Source organism: Lissotriton vulgaris, chromosome 5, assembly GCF_964263255.1.
Source record: "Lissotriton vulgaris chromosome 5, aLisVul1.2, whole genome shotgun sequence".
NCBI lineage: Eukaryota > Metazoa > Chordata > Amphibia > Caudata > Salamandridae > Lissotriton > Lissotriton vulgaris.
The window spans coordinates 426,158,241-426,177,071 of NC_141693.1; the positions used below are offsets into that span (position 1 = coordinate 426,158,241).

Below are 18,831 nucleotides of genomic sequence, written 5' to 3' on the forward strand. Positions count from 1 at the left end.
TCTGTTTCCAAGTAATTGCCCAGACGTACAATAAAGAAATAGTTCTGGTCAAATGCGACAGGCAAGTGAGTCTGGTCGAGTAAAAGCACAATTTTTGATATCGGCAGGCTCAGACACGAGGCAAACGAATCCCGTGCATCAAGTGGGGAGGCATAGGAACTTTTTCATATAGACCAATAATGTAAACATCTTGCACTTTATCGCTCACTCTTCTTCCCATCACCACTCTACTAAATAATGTTTTCTTCACACCTAATGGAGATTATTTAAATTATATTGGAAACATACGTTCATACAGCAAGCACTGTGACAAATAAGACGCAGTCCTTAATTTGAGCAGGTGTTTCGGGATGGTACCCATCAGTACTTATTTTTGGGGATTGGCACTTGTTTTCCCCATCATCAGACTTTGACCCAGAGCAAAAGAGAAAAAAACACTTAAGGGAAAAAGTAGGAAAGAGAAAGTAGAAAAAACAAATAGGTTTAAAAAGAACCTGCAAGAGCAAGAGAAAAGGGCGGGAAGTGTCAGCTGGTGGATACAAGAGCCGACACCCTGAGATTCCAAAGCCCGTCCGCGGGTTTCTGAACAAAATTTAGGGCCATTGCCACAGCTCTTATTGTTTAAAAAACGAAGCCCTGGAAAGACAGGCAAGATAATAAGATTCTAGACGACAAATGAGTTGAACAGCCTGGACCCACGTGGGACAAACTATACATTTCAACATAAAAGGTCTGTGCAGAGCCTGCTCACAGCTGGACTCCCCTTGCACCGTCCACCGTATGCCCTTGGTGCCGCCAGATACTCCGCCGATGATCTGTCCGCGAAGCCCTGTCCCCTGCAGGGCGGCAGCGCGTGCCCCTGCAGGGTGGAGGCGCGTGGCTAGAGTTACATTTAACACAATTAAAAATAGCCTCTGACCAGCGGTGAGTGGCTCGGCTCTGCTACGCACGGAGGTCGGCGCATTGAACATTTTAAAGCCCAAAAAGACAAAAAGGCCCTGAATCAGAGACTTGGTAAGTGGGAGTCGGGGTGCTGGTTGGTGAACACGTAACGAGGAGCTCGAGAATGCAAAGAGCAAGCGGTCCTCGTCTATAGATTTTATTTTAAACCACTTTCACTATTTCACATCCGCAAAATCCATTTTGCATTTGCTCAACACCCTAAAAAAAACGAAATTGGAAGTTTATTCTTTGCTACCACATAGGTGAATATTTAATCTGTGTGGGAAAGGGAGACACACCTTTTATTATTCTTGGATTTATGGGTAAGGGAAGAGGAAGTTTGGATGGGTCCAACGTACGTGCAAACATTTCCAAGAATAATATTAGGTGAGTCCATTTTTAGGTCTGGCTTTAGCCACAATTTTAGATTTTACTAGAATTCTATTTATGATATATTTATTTATAGGGACGTTCAGCCAGCACTCTTCATCCATTGCTGTGTTATTGATGTTTTCCTTCAGCCCACTACAGCATACATCATGGGACGATGAGTCAAAGTCAGTGCGTAACTTCGTTGATTGTCACCTGCACACATAGTAATCCCTTAAGTGCCAGGAGCTACTATGAAAATGTGTGTTATTTGAGATCAAAAACGATTTTTGCTTTTAAACAATGCCTTTTTTCAATAGGAAGAAGCTGGTAGTCCCAGCAGCAATCAAGTTTTCCAAAATTCATGACAAAACAAGCATTGACAAAACCAAAAGGCTGGCAGTAAGTGCCAGACCTGTTGGTATTGTCATTGCTTGTTTGAGGGGATTTTTGTGTGCTCAGTAGCAAAACAGCGACATTCTCTTTTTGTGTTGTTTAATGTATTCAACAGTTATTAAAGGGATGGTTTTGTTAGCTCTGGAGCACATAATGTTATCCTCTGTATAGTTTCAAAGGTGCATACACATGAATAAGAGGTGCATGTTTGCAGAGCTAGTGAGAGTCAGAGATAGGGTTTCTATAGTTATGGTTGAATCTCATTTTCATGGGAATAGTGGTTTTGTTGGATTGATTATTACTTTGCCCCAAAGTTGATAAAAGCATTCAAAAGTAAATAGAAATTGGACTCCTAAGTTTGAACTTCCAAAGATTCGTGCAGATTGCTCAAGGTCAGGGCCGGACTGGGATTGCACTGCTGTAAAACCAGCCCCCACTAACAAAAACAGCCCCCACCTGTCCAAAACTTGCCCCCACCCTTCCGGCCCACCGGGGAAACTCCTGGTCCCTGCTACAGCCAGTCCGGCCCTGCTCAAGGTGGTGAAACTTGCATAGGGTGTTAAAGGATCCTTTTCACACCGAGCGTGCGATGGAAAGGTTTTATTCAAGCATGGGCCAAGGAAAATGCTGGAGGAAATGACATTGAAATTGTCATGAAGTTAGAACTAGAGCCTGCTTTAGAGATTGGTAGATGGGAAACTTCATCAGAATGTTACGGATATCCTGCCTGCATTATTACAAGTGCCACAGGCTACAATGTATGTGATTGAGGGTGGACGGGACATCCACCACATTTGTGATTGAGTTTCCCATCCATGAAACTCTAAATTTGCCCCCTTAGTGCCAGGATGTGCAGTTTTGTGGTTTGAGAACCAAACGTGTATCTGAGCTGTACATCTGTTATTTTTATTTATGTTGCATCCATAGTGGGTTTGCGAACCAGGACTCTGTGCCCTGTTCCACGCGGGGTAAGGTCTCAATCTGTGGTGGCACAATGAGCAAGTATATGATTGACTTGAATGCGGTCCAGGGTAATTTGTACTGCCCAGGGCTTTAAGAGGGATGACAAAAACTAGGGGGCTTCTCAAAGGGGTGTGGCCGACTTAATTAAGGGTGTGGCTTGAAAACACCTAAGCTAAAAATCTGTGCTTAGCATAGTGTGTCGCCCAACTTGTATTCTGCTGTTTCTGTCATTGCATCCAGATATATGATACAACAAGTAACATCATACCTACAAAAAGTCAGGACTATTGTCTTTGTCAATGGTTGTTAGTTGCACAAGATAAATAAGCAGCAACTATGGCTTGTTGTATATAATATTGAAAAAGCTTCCACTTAAAACACTGGTGACCCCACCACAATGTTGCTGCTCCTGCGTTTCAAGAAGAGAAGGGAATTCCAGAGAGAAAATTACTCTTGTTAAAGGATTTCCCTTCCCCTACAACCCTCACCTGGCATGACGTTATTCCGTAACTTCTCCACTAGTGAAAAGTGAGCAGAGTGAGCACGCGCACATTGATGTGCCTGCTGTCAGTGCAGGCCGGGAAAAAACAGACCGCCTATGCCAGGGCACAAAACAGAGCGTGAAAGAGATCTGTTTCAAGGCCTCCTTTTAAAAGACTGCTGGTGCTCTGTACCGGTGAGACCCGGCCCACTTAAAGCCCCAGCACTGGCAGAGTTTAATTCAAACATTCCATCAATCATTTTTTGTTTTTCAATATGTGTTGGAACCATGGGACTGGACACAAAGCACGACCATTCATCTTGCCTTTTGCCCAATATGCCCTATGGGTATGGTTTACCTGAGTAGCGGACACTATGCATGCCCAATGTCCATTTTCTGTATATAGTATTGAGAGGCCAGTCAAGTTCTGGGCACTGTGTCCACTGGGCCTGGCCCAGACTGTGATGTGTGCCAAAGGTGCATATACTGTAGGTTTCGATGAGAATATCAGAGCATATTTAGTGGCTATTAGAGGGCATAGGCACTGGGCATAAGGTATAACCAAAAGCCATGCTCTCAATATCTGCCGGGCATGATCACAATCCATATCGTACCTGGTGCTGTGGACATCTATACGAGTAGTAGGGCACGGCTGGTTGGCACTGTGAGCATGAGTATCCTGCACAGAACATGGCACGGGCAATGTCCACAATGCTCAAACCATAGGCTCCGGAAAAACGACCTTACATTATGCCTAGTACAAGAAGGTCATGGCCATGTGGAGTTAGATGACAACACCTCACGCCCAGCGGCAACCAAGGCACAACTACTGGTCTTTGAAATGCCATCTCTTCTACAAAAAACAGTTAAGACGATGAGGTTTACAAACACGTTAATAATCAACGGAGCACTGGGCACAGATGTGGGCTGCGGACAATTCTGGCATGGTTTGGGGCACAAGGAATTTATTTATTAATTCATTTATATTTTTGTGAACTATGTCACGCACCTGGAAGCCGCATTAGCGCACTATGGGTAGATGAATGACCACTCTTGCTATGGTGGAACGGGTGTGCTGACTTCCTCCAGAATAGTACAAACTGCAAGCATTCAGATTTGACCCGAGGGTTCAGCACCAAAATGCCAAAACCTGGATTAGGCCTCTGACTGGTTTCGGGTGCCTGGGGTAGTGTTTGGGAGGGTCCAGAGGATAGTAAAGACGTAACTATACACTGAGCAGAAAAGGAAGGCCTTCGGATCAAGCAGAACTTTGTGTAGTCTTGTTCGAGCCCTAGTTGCTTAATAAGATTGTTCCATAGGGTAGAAGTTGAACCCTGTATTTTGCAATGATCCCTTTTTGTGTAGGACCATGCAGTGCCTTGAGAAATAAGCACAGTTTATTGAGCTGGTTTCTATTTTTTTATGGGTAACCAGTGAACTGTTTTGAGGACAGGAGAAATGTGGTTCACATCAACTTAGTATATGATATGCTTCAACCCAGAAGAGGTCCAATTAAATTGCAGACTGACAAAGTTTTTTGACATTGTATCCACAATACTTACTCAACTACACGGCACAGTGATCAACAGCATCTAATAACTCGCCAATCAAGAAATAGTCTGCCAAGGTCCTGCCAAGCCAAAGCAAGCTGAGAACATTGACTCACACTTTTAATTTTCACAAGTGGGTTAGAGACACTGTAATCGAGAACAATAACTCAATATGGCTTTATATACCTTTTTTCCTTTAATAATACACGCGTTTTTAAGCTTATAACGATTTTAATGATGTACGTTTTATATTGTGAGTTTTAATTAACTGTACAATAAAGTAAACCTAAACTGTCGAAACTTAGTATAAGGCTAAGCCTGGCTGCTTGATTTTGGGCTCCCTGTAAATTGTCTAGATCTTTCCTCTGCAGCTTGAATATACTGCCGCACTGCTTACATTTGTGTGCCAGTCGCGCCCACTGGCACTCATTTGAAAGCCCAGCAATAATTTTTATTCATCAGATAATGAGTAAGAGATTAAAAAATGACAGTGAAAAAAACAACATAAAGGAGGAAACCAGGGACCACCATGATGGTGATTCGGGGTCGGGGACAAGGAGTGTCTGAGAGAGGATTAAAGACAGTGGCGGCAGGCAAGGATCAGTGGTGGCGAAGTGTGGGGGGGAAGGACAGATGAGTTGTAAATAAAAAAAATAAACATTACAGTCAACTTACCTCCTTTCGCTTCCTCCCTTGCGTCCTCCCTCACTGCATCTCTCTTCTGTGGGCCGGAACAAGGCACCGGAAGCACCAAGGCTGAAGCTCACATTGCATTGCAGCGTTGTGATTGGTCTGAACGCCAAACCACTGCACTCAGACGAGGATAGGGAGCCTGGCCATGTGCTTCATGCAGGATGTAATGCAGCCTGGATGGAGGGCATGCTAAGTGCGCATGAATGTTTGGCCGGCTCCAGAGGCCCGACCAAACATTAATGCGCACTTTAGGGAGTGCAAACCACTCCTCCCCTCCGCTGCTCAGTCAGGAGAGCAGCCAATCTCCCCCCGCCTGGAAAGATGCAGTGCCTGTAATAGAACAAATAAAATTATAACTTTCAGTTATTATTATTTTATTTTTCCTTCCACGGCTGACAAGCAGTGGGGTGACGCTCCTCCGCCTTAGCAGAGGAGCCACCACTGATTTAAAAAGGCCTCAGGCGAATTCAAGACTATGCAGCCTGGGTATTCAGGGCGCTGAATCTTAATTGCACCACTGGACCAGAGCTGTGGGCACCAGTACCCATTCTTTTACAAATTAAGTTCTGTCTAGCCGTAAAGTGACCCTACAAATACCAGGGCAAAGGTCAGTATAGGTATTAGTTGAAGGTGATGGAAGGTGTATAACCAGGTTTACTTGGGAACGAAGAAAAGAGATTAACAAACTGCAATGGGAGTGATTTGATAATCACTGATTCCAGTGCCTTTGATATAGATGGTAGGCTTGAAATTCAGCAGTAGTTAGAAAGTATTTCTGCACCTAAATATGGTTTTCTTTAAAAAATGGTGTTGCACTCTACAGCCAGGCTTGGTCACAGCAGGTGCAGCTCCTCCGTTTGAGCGGAGGGGCGTTGCCCCATAGGCTAGAACTGAAAAATAAAATGGTAATAACGTTTATTCATAAACATTTTATTTTTCAGCAACGGACCCGTCACAAACTGAGTGACAGGATGGGGCTGGCCAGTGCTGCCGACTGGCAGCAGGGAGCTGTGCACTTTAAAATGCGCATGTCTCTAGGCCCGGCTGTCTTGCGAGGGCCAGCCAGACATTCACATTTTAAACTTCTGTAACCCAGTTGTCTTAGACAGCTGGGTTAGAGAAAGCGCAGGCTTCTAGTGCTCTTGAGAGCGCTGAGTGAGGCCACTCCCTCCAATCCTGGCGCTGCTCTCATGCTGCGGGAGTGGCACCTTGATTGGTCAGTGCAGTTCCCTGCTCTGGTGTTGGAGCCTGCCTGGAAAGAGAGATGACTGGTGGAGGAGGAAGTTGTGTCACGCCTCAAGGTAAGTAGTTTTTTTTTTTGCATCCTCCCTGCCCCCACTGCCCTCGGTACATGGCAGCCGCCACTGATGCACAGTGCAGAAGGGCATCTCTATAAGCCATTGCTTGTGCTTGGAATTTGCAAGATACAGCTATAAGCTCCACCTCAAAGGTACTGCAGAATTGGGTTGTGGACACAGGGCATGGCCGGAGTTCATGACCTGTATACAATACAAGTAGAGCATGGATACTCAGAACACTTTTCTCAGCATCAGTAGGCCATTGGCACTGTTGGGTTTACTGTTACTAAGCACGGTTCTCTGGAACATGCCTGGGTCCATTATGTACAGGGCATGGCCTCATTCCATGCTCTGCATGTATTGCAGATACAGATACTGGGCAAAGGACATAGGGTAGGTCATTCTCATGGCATGCATGGTGGGCAGAGGACATTGTCAATGGCCTTGCCTGCGGCATACAGCTGGACAGGCAAACTGATGTAGCCAATGTCTGCAGAAGGACAAAACCCAGTCATTTCATTCTGTTGGACACAGACCTAAGGACCCTTCTATGGACAACCTTCTCTTAGTTAAAGCAATCTGTTTAGTAATCACTCCCACTGCACTCACAGTTTTCCTTTTTAGGTCTCCGGCCTTAACTGCGCGAAAGCGCGGTCTCGCCAGAGACCTATTGTGAGCGACTCTGCTTCCCAGGAGAGGGGACAGGAGCTGGCCGCGTGCTGGGGAATGAAGCGGGCCACGCACACGCGAACGCGCTCGCTGTGGCCAGCTCCTGTCTCCTCTCCTGGGAAGCAGAGGCATACAGCCACACCTCCCCCTGCTAACGCATGCGCACACACACGAGCACACCCCCACCACACATACACACATGCGCGCGCAAAGGCCCGAGTGCACCGAGTCCCCTCCCGCCGTCGCACACATACATACACACACAAGCACACACACACAAGTGTACCGAGACACCCCCCCAGCCCTTTTGAACTTACTGGGCCAATCTTGGGGGACTCCGCTCTCAGCACGCGGCAGGGGCAGGCACAGCATGTGCCTCGTGCCCCCGCCACAGAGTTGACGCTGCGGCTCTTGCCAGCTCCTTTCCCGGGGCTCCCTCTTGGTCAAATGAGCCCCGCAACACTTGCGCAACCTCCTGCTGGCGGCCCCGGGGCTCTCCACCGCTCACAGGAGCCCCGGGCCGCGAGACGCAATTACTCCGCCTGCCTCCTCTTCCGGTCCGGACGCGGCCCCGCCCCCGTCACAGGCGACCTTGCTGGACTTCCGGTGCGGCCGCGGCGGGATTCCGGGGGCATTTTCTGCCACACAAACATTGTTTTTGTTAGACTCACTCATTCCAGTGGCCGAATAATTCCTCTTGTGTGCCTTTGGGATCCATCCTCAGTTGGGAGTAATCTGCAGTGAACTGCGTACTGAAAAGGTGCAAACGCAAGTATTTCCCCTTGACAATAGGTATCACTAACTTGAAGCACCCAAGGGAAAAGCTGCAAGCAGTAGGATCCTATGAAGGGCTGGGCAGCTTGAGGAGAATAAGATGGGGTTTCAAAGCTAAAAATTGCATTAAAATATGGAAGAGGCGGGGGAGGAGCTACGACACCAACCAAGATGGCCGCATAGTCTCCCGGCTCCACTGACCTCCGTCCTTCGCTTTATTATCCTGTTGCTTATCCTGATTACCTGCACCGGATCCGTGTGTGTGATCCGACCCGCATTCCAGGGGTGCAATCCCGGAGTTTCTCCGCCGTTGCGGAGCGGAGCTACGTTGAGTGTCGCATTGAGGCCTAACCCAGCAGGGAAGCCGAGGTCTCGAGTGCTGGCTCTGCCGGGTCCGAGTTGAATAACAACGGACTGCTGAATGTGGTTGGGTCCGGTCTCTGGAGCACTCAGACTTTTTTGATTGTTCTGCTACCAACAGCTGTCTGGTGCCCTACAGTGGGTGAGGTGACGAGTGACGCACGGTGCTGTGTCGCGGGGGTCCCTGACCGGGGGTTCGGCATTCACATTGCCGACTCCCCTGGGTCGGTGCCTCGCTGAGTACTACTGCTCGCTTACCGTCAGTCCCTCATGGCTTACTCCTGCTCCGCCTAATCTTGCCCCGGAGAAAGCGCCTCTCCGTGGGGACCACCATGTTGGAGGACGAAAGTCATTTAGCGGAGCAGGCTCGAACTGGCCCGTCACTGCGAACGGTGCTGGAGGCACTCATGGCACTTAAGGGGACTATTGAAGTCCGGACTTGCAGTTTGTTGTCTGCGACGGATGGACTCACAGGCCTGAGACCGGATCCTGACTCAACACCCGCTACCCGGCAACCAGCCCGCTTCTCAATAGATGTTTCGGAGGCGTATTTTGACCCAGCGCTGGAAGCAGGGTTTGCCCCTATTGTAATGGATCTACCTGATTGTGCTGTGCCTGGTCACCCAATGGAACCGTTGGAACCCCCGATTGTGTATACCCCGGAACATTTACATGTCGTCCCCATTTTGGAACTTTCTACTTTCTATCTTTGGCTGTTTAGGACCGTGTCGACTCCCCTCCCCTGTCGGTCCTTCAAGATGGCGGATGGGGTAAAGCTTGGCTTCGAAGGCAGGGAGGGGCAACATTGGTACCAGCCATCTACATTGGGACCTGCCGTTCTTTTCTCATCTGTGGACTCCTGTTCTGCAGACTTTTGCAGTATTTTGTGGAATGGGCTTTCCTTAATTGATGACTTCAGTGAATTTGATCGACGGGGCCAGGGTTGAGATTTTTATCTGGGTCTCTCCTTGTGGCACTATGTTTAACGGGATTGTTTTATTGACCTAACGGAGTCCGGGGCGGGGCTGGCTACGACGGGGGAAGGAGACCGGGAGTCCGTAGAAATATGCCCTCCTCCGATTTCCCTCATCGAGTGGGGTTCTTTGCCTTTTCCTTTCTTTCCCTTTCTTCTATATTTCGGGTTCTGGTTACTGGGCGACAGGCACGCTGCGAGGGGGGTACCCGTAGTCATCAGCAGGGGTGCAGGGTGGGGGGTTGTGGGGATGGGTGTTCGTTTTTATTTTTGTTCTATGGCCTCTTTTCTTTCTTCTCTTCCCTTGTCTTTTCTTCTTTTTCCTTTTCCGGGTTAGTGTAGTGGGTTCGGCTTTCTTACATCCTTGTTTCTACATCTGTACCTTGACTTTTCTGAGGTTTTGGTGCTATGGGGCGGACAATAATGATGGCGTATACGAATAATAATGTGCCAGTTTATCCTGTTGCCGTATGTCTTAACGCCGTAGACTTACATTATAGCGAGCTTATTTTGGACACGTTGTTCTTTTGCTCGCCCCCCTTTGTGATCCGAGACACTGTACGATACCTGATCTTTTTTACTTACTATTGTAAAATGAAAACCTCCCATCCTGTTTCCGAATTGAACTGCCTTTGCAACCGATGCGCTTTGTGGATGGAGTTCCTATGCTCCCAAGGGAGGCGGGTTTGAAGTTGGACTGTAATACCGTACTGAAACGCTTAGCGGCCAGCCCTGGGGGTTGTAGGCCCTTGTCTGTCTTTGATTGCAAATGTTAAACAAAGGTTTTCAAAACAAAAAAAAACAAAAAAAAAGTATGGAAGAGGCAATTTGTGATGCCTAGTAGCTCTGAGTCAGATAAAATAGCTTGGCAGCAATTTCTGAACCACTTATCAAATAGCCATGTGCCCAGGTTAGGGTACCCTACCGAAGGTATGCAACGGTCGAACATCAAACAATAGTACACTAAATCTCTGTTAGAAGAATTTCATAATAAATAAAGAGATGGGCTACTACACAAAAGTACAGATGATGCCACTGCTTCAGAAGTTAGATCACTTTGGAAAGCCTACATTAAATGCCACATGGGAGGCAAGAAAGAACCAGGAAGATAAAGACTGAATAGAATTGTTGACCACCTGCTGTTGGATCAACAATGTCCCCTGGAATCTCCTTTTTCTGAACTATCGCCTTAAACTGAAAAATAAAAATAAAAACCTCCCTCCATTATTACATCTGGGAAGAAATTAACCCTTGCCTTGCCCATTGAAAAAGTCCTGGTGCATTTATGATAGTTCTGCCTTAACACCTTTAAAGGCTCGCAGGATATAAGAATGGACAAAATAAAATGAATAAGAAATAAGCAGGGCGAGGAATCGGCCTGGCCTTTTATTTTGCGTGTAATGCACAGGAAACATGCCTCAGTGTAGTGGGGTTGGCGCATTTGCATACGTTTGGATAACTTTTGTAGTCACACTGGCTAGTGAAAAACAAACATTGGCACAATCAATTGTCATGGTCTTTGGAAAGAGAAAATATTCTCCCTAGCTTTATGACACTCCATCTCACTACCAAATGGGCTTCTATACTCCCTCCTCCCCATCCAGGAAGTAGTGACAGGCGTTGTGTTTCATTGCCAACTACCTCTAACCTCACTTCACAGCTAACCATTCACAAACAATGTTTATATACCAATAGCAAATAAAAAAAAAATTAATGCAAAGCATTGTCATTTACAATGCCAGTAACTCAAACTTTAATGCTGGAGACCTATTGCATTGTAAATGCTTGTTCTGTATAAGCTGAGAGATTAGTCCATAGGGGTAACAAAAGACAAAAGGGGGTGGCTAAGCCTACCGTCTTCTGGGCGATGAAGGGCCTAATCCATTTCTGTACCGAGGGAGTGATCTCGGAAATACAGGTCCCGTAGTTCGCTCATATGCGGGGCTGGACTGAGAACCCAAAGCAATTTTCCCGGACCATTCCCAGGGCAAGCCCTGCCTGGCGCGGGAGGCTGGAAACGATTGATTGTTGCTTTTGTTACTGGGGGCCGATATTGCAACACCGCTAGAAAAACAGACCTCCGTAAGAAAACCGAACCCCTCCGCTGCAAAACTGGCCCCTATCCATCAAGCCTCCTGGGGAAACAATGCCGGATGCCCCGTACAGCCAGTCCGGCCCTGCTCGTACGATAGTGTTAACATATCTTTGGTACATTTTACCCAAGTTTCTAGTTGGTTCTGTCATCCAGCATAGCAGGAATTCTTGCTCCGGTTGTGGTATTTTCTGAAGATCATTATTTTGTTTTTCATTCATTTGTTGTTGGTTTATTCTGTTGGTTGTAATGATACAATGTATCCAAGGCACACTGTAGCCCTACTTTGGTGTGGTTCAAGATTACTAACTCATCAGCATATTGCAGGGTTTGAATCTTCTGAAATCTACGGCTGGTTGGAAAAGATCTTTCTCTTGCGAATACTAATGCAATGTCTGCCGTTTAGAGTGCTCCCTGTTGCTTACATAGACTTTTGCCTTTCTCTGCCTTGCCGACCTGGGATCTCTCGCCTACCGCCAGCAATCTCTTCCCGGTCTCCCCCGCCGCTGATGCACTTCACCACCTGTGCGCAGCCGCCGAGTGGGGAGACCACAACTTCCAGCGCTCACCGCGGCTGACTCCGCCCACCACAGGATTTGGCGCCAGGCGGCGCATCATAAGGGGCGCAGAGTTCCCGCATCGTGGGACGCGCGCGGGCGTAGCCGGGCTAAGCCGGGGCCCTCTGAGGCCCTCTGAGGCCCTCAGAGGCCTGAGGAGACTGGGCTGGGCCACCCCTCTTGGATTCACTGTGCCCCCTGCTCTTTTACCATTAAAGTGCACAGTAATAAATACATTAAGAAAAAAAGTAACATTTTTTTATCACAATAAAACGCTACACAATAACAATAGGTTTATCTAAAACAGTTCAGTGAACAATAAGTGCAGGGTAAATTCCATCTTCGCACTCAGACTTGCGTGATTCGGACACATCAAGATTTGACTGATATAAAAAATGGATTCCTTTTGGTCAGTCAATTTTGTCCAGAGTGTATCTCGACGAACTTTATCATACGCGGCCCTGTTATCTACAAAGCAAGCAAATAGATGGATCCCATGAAAATGAATGGATTTATTTGATTAAAACAATGCAAGGATGTTATCAGTGGTGCTACAGTTGGACCTAATGCAGAATAGATTTTAAAAAAAGTATTATATGTTCTTCTGTGATACTTAATTAGGGTGACCAGGCGTCCCGGATTTGCCAGGATGGTCCCCGTTTTTCACCAGCTGTCCGGGAAGATTTTGAGAAATTTAGCTCATGTCTTGGTTTTTGGAGAGGGTCGACTAAAAACGGGGGGAGGTTTTTTTTTTATGTTTTACAAAGCAGGGATAGTTAGCAGTTGTTCCAAGAAAGGAATTTAATTCACAGGCAATCTACTGGGTTTAAAAATTGCATCTTATGTATGTTCTTAGTGTCTGTTTTGTAATTCTCTGCTGAGGAGCGCTGTCATTCTGTGCACTCCCTTGATGTAAAGTTATAGTCCTTGTTCTATTTTTGTGAAATGTCCCGTTTTTTAGGTCAAGGTAATATCTGGTCTGCCGAAGGCAGAACCGGAAGTACCAAGATTTAATGTTTCTTAGTGTGGACTATTTGTCCCGCCTTTGTTTTTGCCTCTCTCCCATTGGCTGGCTTCCGAAACGAAGGCCAGCCATTGGAGGAGAGAGCTGTCCCTCCGAATAGGCTCGGTCCTTTTCGGATTTGGAGGTGTGTTTGGTGTTCTTCTTTCCACTTTTAGGCCACGCCCATTCTGTGAACACCGAACACGCCCCCAATCGGAAAAAATTGCAACGTTGTGTCCGCCATTATTTGTTTTGTCTTCCCATGAGGATTGTCTCGCTTTCTCCGTGATGCAAAGACCGGCAGGTAAGCCATATTGTTTTTTTTGCTTACATTCTCTCTTTTTTGTGTTTGCTTTAGGTGTTTCCCAGTGTCCTGTGAGCTGTTTGTCCCGTCCGATGAGTCCTGTTTGTCCCGTCCGATTTTTTTGTGTTTGCTTTCTGTGTTTCCCTGTGTCCTGTGAGCTGTTTGTCCCGTCCGATGTGTCCTGTTTGTCCCGTCCGATTTGTCAGTGTCACCATCCTGTCGTGTATGGCCCCCTTTTCCCGGTGTGCCCGTGAGCTCCGTTTGCAGTAGTGGCCGTCCCGCTTTCTCCGTGATGCAAGGACCGGCAGGTAAGCCATTTTGTATTTTTGGCTTACATTTTCTCTTTTTGTGTTTGCTTTCTATGTTTCCCTGTGTCCTGTGAGCTGTTTGTCCCGTCCGCAAGCCCGGACAACAAAGCACGAGACTCGGGTTGCCCAGAAACTTCTGCAGGCAGCGCGCAGCACGGAAAACTACAGCAGTGTTTGTGCTGGTTGAGGCCCAGGTTACTGGATGTGCTACGAAAGAGCAGAGAAGCCAAACCCCACAGCCCCCTACTTTAAAAAAACAAACAAGTTATGCTAACTTGTTTTCAGACCTCCCCCTTCGACTTGATGGGGGTGCCGAGCGAGGATAACTCAGCTCTGTTCCCATCATGGGGTTAATTCCGCTTCCTCTTCCATGGGGTGTTTACTGGAATTGTGGCGTGCTTGGAATGGATGAGTCATGGAGAGGGGTGCCCTAGGTGTGGAGGTCGGGGTGCATCTTATTATAATATCCCGCTCTCTGCGCAGCCGGACAGCATCTTGTACTTATTTCACCGAGCTGCAGAGGCCAGCACCCTCCCCAGGAAAGGTGATGCACCTCTGGGGTATTTCTGGTTTAAATGACAGGTTTGGGTCCAGTGTTTTTGTTTTTCCTTTTACCTCCAAGTGAGTGTTTCCCATTAGCAATGAGGAGATGGGGATAAACTTTCCAACTCATCTTTCCAGCCCCCCACCCGCCTCCCTCCAGCATGTAGTAGTGCGAAGGGGTATTTTCAAGCACAGCATCACGTTAAACATCTAATTGAAGTTAAAGGGCACTGCCAGAGGAGGTATACGCCCCATACGGAAAGTGTTTTAAAAGTTTTGTTATAAAGAGAAATTACTGGCCTCGAGTTGGATTAGGTTTTCCCTGTTGCGACACATAAGAGACCTGCGGTACACAGAAACGAAGCGCTTTGCCTAGGATTACACAACGTGGTCGAATTGAGAGGCAGAAATAAGAACTCAAGCCCAATTTGTTTGCACAATTCTATGACTGTTTTACAAAACTATTCTTTTGGATGGAAATGTAGTTTGCTGATGTCTCGTATGACTTATCTTAAGTGACTGCATCTCCCTTAAAGTAGTCTCCTGGCAAGAAACTGAGTCGAACAGAACATTTCTCTCGGCCAGAAATTTCTGAACGGAGCAGACCCCCGCTGATTACTCCTGAAACATGCGTGAGGTGCGGAAATGCATAATTCGATATTTTGAAAAAATTATGTGAAATTCGCATTGTATACGATTTGGAAATTTCGTATTGTTTTTGTTGGATTTAAGACTTGCAATCAACCCTTTACAATCAAAGGACCCATCTCCTGCTCCTAGCGTATGTAGAATGGTGGATTTAACTCTCCCTCTGACATCAGAGGGAGAGTCTGACCCCATATTCTATCCGTCCATATCTACACCTTGATGTAGTATTACATTTTACCGGCTTTTTCTTATTACCTGCTTCGTATTTCGGCATCAGTTCTCCAGCTCTGTGGGCAGCCCTGTGTGTACCCGGACAGCAGAGCAGAGGGTACCCCAGGTACAGAAGAAGGGCACTGCCAGAGGATGTATACGCCCCATACGGACATGAGAGGACTTGACGGGCTGCTCAGGGGTTACCTTTTGCACCCACTGCTTCACCACTCGGGTGAACAAGGTGGGACCTTCCGCGTGCCAGGAGCCATCTACTAAAATTCACTTTCAGGATTCTGTATGGTAAACAGTGCAATTCACGTCACCATGGCCGGGGTACTGCACCCTTTAGAGGCACCCACACTCTCCCTTTCTCCCTCTTTCCACCACACACCTCTTTTGCGCTCAGCGGTCTGCGCTGGAACCACACACGCACAAACACACACACCACCCTCCACTCAACAATGAACCGGCTGGGGCTGCCAGCGCTTCGATGCTGCAGCAGGTCAGTAGCCGCTAGAAGAGGGTGTGCGGCGGGTGAGGTGTGCAGGCAGGGCATGGTGTGGATGCTGTGTGGTGCTTGGAACGGGCGTGAGAGGTCGGCGTGGTACTGCATAGGAGTTTAACGGTGTGCGGCGTACTTAGCAGTACCATTAACGCTATAAAACAAAAAATATATATAGCACTTCACACGACACGTCTAGGTTTCTGAGCGCTCTAAATAAAACGCGTTGCTTTACTAATTGAATGGAACTCGTGCCAGTGAGCAGGTATGCAGGAGGCATGGGGTTGTAGGGTGCGCCAGAGTTAATGAGGTGTAGTGGTGTCAAATTGGTGGGGTCGGTGTAGGACTCGCTGACTGGTGTAGAGATACTGTAGGGAAGTGGAGAGGGGCTAAGTGTTAATGGGTGTTGGACGAGTGTGTCGTGTTCATGCGAATGGTATGAGTGGACGTGACGGGGTAGTTTCGTGGGCATACGTGTTGGGTTGTGCTCTAAGTGTGTGGCATGTGTATGTGTTTGTGTAATCTACTTATTGGACATTTGATGTGGGTGTGTGGTGTCGAAGATGACTCAGTGGAGCCTATAGGTGTTATGTGGGTGGATGATATACATCAAGGTGTAGATGTGGTTATAGATGGTGTGTGTGTGTGTGTATGTAGCTTGAGTGTTTGGAGTGCGTGCAATGGGTGGGGGAATTTTTTAGGGTTTGAGAATGTAGGCGGGAGGTTCTTGGGGTGAAACCTATGAGCCTCACACCAAGGGTGGTCATAATAGTGGGAGGGTGATGTTAGATTTTAGAGAGAGGCTGAAGGGAGACATGTACATATCAAGCTGTGGGACGAGTTTTGAATGCTAATGTACAGTGTGATAAGCAGGTTTATTAATTGAATGCAGGAGGATTATAGCAGTGCGGTCCAACGTGTGATTGTTTGGAAGTGGTTTTCTCTCGTGGTGTAGAAGATTTGGGGTGAGTGTAGAGTGGTTATAGGGGTTTACAGTGCATGGAGGAGTTGGGACAGTAGGCAGGATATGTGTTAGCATAGTCTGTGTGTGTGTTGCGCTCGGTCTATGTGTGTGTGTAGTCTGTGTGTGTGTAGTCTGTGTGGCGCTCTGTCTGTGTGTGTGTGGCGCTTTGTCTGTGTGTGTGTGTGTGTAGCTCTGTATTGATAGCTTTTTTTATAGGTGGCTCTATGTGTGGGTGACTGTCTGTGTGAGAGTGGCTCTGTGTAGGTGGCTCTATGTGAATGACTGTGGGTGGCTCTGTGTGTGTGGCTCTGTGTGGGCGAAAATGCAATAGGTCATGCATTTGCGAGCGATTAAGCTATTGGCATTGTAAATGACAATGCCATATATTTAACGATTAAGCTATTGGCAATGTAAATGACAATGCCATTTATTTATGATTAAAAAAAAAAGTCATGAGCAATGCCAATAGCTCTACCTTTAATAATGCCGAGACCATTGCATTGTAAATGCTTGTTTGCTTTAAAATTCTGGTCACTCTATACTTAATGTGTCTTTCTCCTGATAGGGTGATAAGTCTGGTGGCAAGGCGGGGCTCTGTTTACCTCCAATAACTGCTCACAGCCGAGACACAATTAAAACTAACAAAATACTAATTGTCTGTGTTGTGAGCTATTTTCAGCTATGCGTTAATCTTGAGAGGAAAGGGGGTCCCCTGGGACCCGGTCGCACAGGCTGCTACATCACTGGGTGTACGCGGACGATGCTGCAAGTGCCCGTCGTTGACACATGGCACAGGGACGATTCATTAGGGCAGCTGAAGCTCAGTAATTGATCCCAGATGGTTCTCGCTCTTTTCCAGCACTGAATGAACCACTGTGATTGTGTGTGGATTAAGGAAGTGATGTAGTAGCTGCCGTCCTCAGACTGCTTCAGTTGCCCAAGTCATTGCTGGGATAGTGTAGCTAAGGCAATTAGGCAGAGGAGGCGGCCCCAGGCATTCAGGAGGTGGGAGTAAACAACAAAAGTTGGCCTGCTGTGAATGAAGGCTGCATGGTTAGGCTAAGGGGCTTGTTTGGAAAGCCCTGGCCTGGCCCACTTGGATCACCCGTGAAATCAAACAAGATCCTGTCCCTACTTTTCTCTTTCGCTGTCCCTCTTTTTCAGGTCTCCGGAGATACACTGAGGGGCATGTTTACTAGAAAATGTCGGAGCGCGGAGCTGTGCCAAATTTGGTGGCGCTGCGCTCTGACATTTTCAAAACCCAGCAATGCGCTGTATTTATTACAATATGGCGCACCCCTGTGTTTTTGCTAGCACTGGTGCTAAAGTTAGCTCCCTCGCGCCAAAACCCACACTCTTGCGCCACAGTTCAAGGGTGTCTGCATTGCATGGAATGATTGTTTATGTGCAGGAAGGGACAACTTCCTGCATATAAACAATCATAAATGGCTTGTAGCTCTTTCTATGTGTGCTGCAGAATGCAGCACACATAGAAAAAGCAGAATTGAAGAGAAATAAAAACATTTCTCCTTGTGTGCCATTCTAACGCCTGATCTTTTATGGCCTTAGTTTTGCTGCAATCCCAAATTAACACCTCCTTGTAAATCTTGGGCAGCGTCAAAAAGCAATGTGTGTTGCGGTAGAACATCCACAGCAACACCCATTGCACGCCCCTTTCAAGCAGATATCTGCATGAAAGTGTAGCATAGTTACAAAGCGGTGTTAAGCCACTAAAAGTGGCAACATCGTTGCTTCACCATCTTAGAAATATTGCACCCACAAATCAGAATCTTGATAGCAGTCCTTTTAGAAAATAGCATGAGCCACCATTATGCACAACTGTGTACTGTGTCACAATTCTGCAACATCATCAGCTCACACAATTTTCTGTGGTAAATCTTAGTACGCTGGCTATAACCAGCCATACCACACGGTGGTTGCAGGTGCAAAGCCTTACTATCTTTAACAGCTTAATAAGTTTAGTTGAAACATCTCTTTCAATGGCTACCCGTAACCACGTGATACGTCAGTTGCGCGTTAACATGCCGCAATCTAAGCTCGCCAGATTTAGTTACCAGGCACACCTGTAGACAGAAGGAACCCCATATCCGGAGGCTCTTATTTTATCTACGAGTAAGTACGCAATTGTGGAATTTTCGGTCAAGTCTGTTTAGTTTTGACTGCATCTTAAATTGCTTGGCACATTTCCTGTGAGAACTAAGTTTCGGT

At 47.0% G+C, this 18,831-nt stretch overlaps 1 protein-coding gene across 1 annotated transcript in view; it reads left to right on the top strand.

Annotated features, from left to right (window-relative positions):
- The first annotated feature begins 932 nt into the window (after positions 1-932).
- Positions 933-18,831, top strand: part of LOC147711012 (dual specificity protein phosphatase 13B-like) — a 78,725-nt gene continuing 60,826 nt past the window's right edge. The window contains exon 1 of the mRNA XM_086920099.1: positions 933-1,014. The gene's annotated coding sequence lies outside the window, so the exon portion shown is untranslated. The remainder of the gene's footprint in view (positions 1,015-18,831) is intronic.